The 3,516-nt window shown below is 55.4% G+C and overlaps 1 protein-coding gene across 3 annotated transcripts in view; it reads right to left on the bottom strand.

Annotated features, from left to right (window-relative positions):
• LOC113211618 (uncharacterized) overlaps positions 1 to 3,510 on the bottom strand; it is a 52,258-nt gene extending 48,748 nt beyond the window's left edge. For all 3 annotated transcript variants that reach the window (XM_052270407.1, XM_052270408.1, XM_052270409.1), the window contains exon 1: positions 3,370 to 3,510. The gene's annotated coding sequence lies outside the window, so the exon portion shown is untranslated. The remainder of the gene's footprint in view (positions 1 to 3,369) is intronic.
• Positions 3,511 to 3,516: the final 6 nt, after the last annotated feature.

Here is a 3,516-nt window from a genome sequence, read left to right as displayed (position 1 = left end):
TACGACAGAGTGAGGTGTACTACTGTACATGTATAATAAAACAGAGGGTATACTCCGAGTGGGTGGTCTGGCAGTGTAGGACGCCGCCACACGCCGCCATGCCGACGCGCCACCGCCGCGGCCCACAAGTGGAGTGGCCAGTCTCTATGGGCTTAAAGGGCCGTGCGAACCTCCTCCTTTTGTCTGCAGGACGAGGAGGACGTGGTCCTCTCACTGAGCGCACACCGCGCCCGCACCAGACTGCCCCACCCCGCCCCGCCCCGCCGCACCGTGCCCTGCCCCCCGACACGCCGCAGCCAGCCCGAAAGTGAAACACAAACAACAATACCGGCAAATGGCATCACGCGGAATGCCTTTCTTCGCGCACGGCAAATAATTAATGGCGAGACGCTCTGTGCCTGAAGACAGGGGGGGGGGGGGGGCACGGGCCACCCACCGATCGACCCCATCCGCCGATGACGGGCACGGGCACGATCCAGAACCGACACTGCGCGAAAGACACACAGGCTAATCGTTTGAGGGCGCCGGCTTAAACAAGAAGAGTTGTGAGTCTCTTACATTAAACAGCAGCACAGAGCGTATGTCCTATCGCACCGGCAAGTGCTCATAAAAATGTCTTTGGTCGCGAATGAGACGATTTCGTGCCGAGTTGGCAAGGCGGCAGGGGTGCCCGGTGGGGCGCCCTCTCTGCCGGAGAAGCCTGAGGGTGTTCGCCGGGTGGCGCGAGGGGAGCGGGAGCGGCGGTATAGCCTGAGGGGGTCCGAGCAGCCGAGCCTGTGGGAGACGGGACGGACGGGCGCGGCGGGAAGCGGGCGTGCAGTGTGGCGGGCGGGTCGAGACGCGCGGCCAAAAGACAAAAGAGCACGCGGAAAAATACTTCTAGAGCCACACAGAATTTCCAAGATACAAAATGCACATTATACAGAAAAGGCGTTTATAATATCATTGACTATAGTGTTTTATTTCAACTAAATAGAAATCAATTTTTCGGTATGATTGGCAACTGGGCAAGTGCAATTGTCACAGAAGTAAAGGCAGAATAATTAAGGTGTCAGCTTGTCTATATCCCCGGAACACACTAACGTCAACGTCCCTTTTAAGGTCCTGCGAGGACACCCAGCCGCGTATAGAGAGTGCTCCGCTGACTCGCCCCCTCCCCTCCACCTGTGGGCCGCGTAGTGGTGGTGATTGGCTCCTACTTTACTGTCCTCTGGCCTGAGGCGAGCGTGGCGTGGCGTGGCGTGGCGTGGCGTGGCGTTGCTCTCGTGCAGCGGCGTCATTTAGTAATTTTCGGAGAGTGAGGGGCGAGGGGCGCTCCGCCTAACCCTCCGCGTCAGCCGTGGGCCGCCGCCAAGGCGATCAGGGCCTCCTCCAGGGCCTCCACTTCACGTAGTCTGTCCTCCAGTCCAGGACGACGGCACTTACGGGGGCGCAAGCAGCGCGGGCGACCGCGCTAGCCGCAGGCCGGTAATGTCTCAATAATCCGGTCCTAATCCAGTCATAACACTCTGTCTTATTCGGACGGAGAGAGAGGGGGAGAGAGAGAGACAAGAGAGAGCTCGCGGCGGCACGCAGGTGGACACTAGCACAGGTGAGAGGGATTTACCGGCGCGCCGGGCTGACTGACCCGAGGCTATACAGTCGCGCGGACTCAATGACATGTTGTTGATGACGGCACTTCACAGCCGCCTCCACGTCGGGTATGGCACCTACTTCGAGAGGTACACGGTAAAAATAGAAAATAAACAAAACAAACGTCGTCGTCAGGTTGGATAACTTTTTACGGAATAAATTTTCAATTTACATAACTATTTTGTTAAGTTTGTGCGAATACGATTGTAGGAAATTCACGACGGTAAATTCCTGCTGCAATCCTTTCATATTGCATCTCGTATAATTTCCCGACATATTGCGGGTACGCCGCCGTAATAATCTAAACTCGTCTCTCTCTCTCGGGTCTCAGCGCGGCGGCTCGGTTCCTTCTTTTGCTGCTCCCAGTGCAAATCTTTTCAAACCCAATTCCACAGGAGGCGCCGGGTGGCGGTGCGTTGCGCCACGGCCGCCGCGGGTCGGGTCCGCACGGCAGCGCCACATCTCCCGCTGCTGAGGCTGCGCTGTGCAGGCTGCTGCTGCGGTTTTGCGCCGCGAGCTGCGCCGCCAGAAACATAGAGCGAGCCATTCCGCGGAAGAGACAAGAAGACGTTGGCGCTGAGAGGAGGGGACCATTTCGACAACGAGACGCGACACTCGACGCCGACGTGCCGTCTGCTGCTGGCCTCTTTTGCGCGAAGGCTATAACCGACGTGGCGTTTGCTTTTTAAGACCCATCATCATTTTAGATATCTTCACTCTGAAAAATTAATTAGTGTTCCACGTTTGTCACTGTGTTGCGCATTAAGTTACGTACAATAAAAACCATCCCAAAGTTCGTACATATATCGTTCATCTCTATATGGCATTTAATTTAGAAAACCGCAGTTGCAGTGCGTTAAGCAAAGCTGTATAGTACTGGGTGATTCAGAGAAGACGCAGGAGCGCGCGGGTTTGCCTACCCGCTCTTCCCGTAACCCCCAAAGAACCAATCATTTCATCACTAAAACAGCACCATAGCCCCTTGGGTAGGCAAAAACCACCCGCTCCTGCGTCTTCTCTGAATCACCCGGTACACGTGGATTCTGGAATTCCAGTTGTAAATGCAATCTACAGAGTATCTATTGGGAGTGTGATTCTGGCCCCGACGCAACGCCGAGGGAGGGGCGTGCCGCATTCATCCTGATAAAAACGTCAATTTTGGTCCGGCAGACGGACAAGAAACGCGACGTTATGCTCAACCGATCCCCAGCAACGGTGCTGTTATGTTGTTGTTTTTTGGTAGTTGATTTTCTTTTTTGCACCATCCGGGCTGACGACGCGCACCGCGCGCCGGAAAGGAAATGTGCGTTTCCGAATTCGACTGGATTTTAAAAGAAGATTTTTTTGTGGGAGGGGGAGGGCTAATGTAGCAGTGGAGATGGTCAACGCTCCAGCTCCAAACTTCAATCAAAGTGGCAAAACTAATCAGACAATTTCGTGGTCTTATAGGGGCTTATTGGCCTAAGGAAGAATAAGCCGTAAAATAAGAGAGAGAATGGCCGCAGAGAGATATGAGGTCGCAGTATGGCAGAGTAGCGAATACTCACGGGGCCCCCCGGCAGTAGTGCCAAAAGGGGCGCGGCGTATAATCCCGTTGTCGAGTAAATCCACAAACACACACACACACACTCACACGAGACGTCAACACTGGACACACCCGTCCACACACACACACACACACACACACACACACACACACACACACACGCGGCAGTGGGCCAAGAAACACTCCATTACCATGAGGGCAAGGTACGCGGGCTGGCAGTATCCGGGCAGTAAACCACTTGGCACGGACACACACACGCACACGCGGACGCCGCGGACACTACTATACTTCGAGCGCGCGAGCTGACGGACGCGGCGGCGGGGCGCTGCTCTCTGGAC

This window comes from Frankliniella occidentalis, unplaced genomic scaffold (genome assembly GCF_000697945.3).
Source record: "Frankliniella occidentalis isolate FOCC.00 unplaced genomic scaffold, Focc_3.1 Scaffold123, whole genome shotgun sequence".
In the NCBI taxonomy this organism is placed as follows: Eukaryota; Metazoa; Arthropoda; class Insecta; order Thysanoptera; family Thripidae; genus Frankliniella; species Frankliniella occidentalis.
This window is presented reverse-complemented; position numbering and strand designations above follow the sequence as displayed.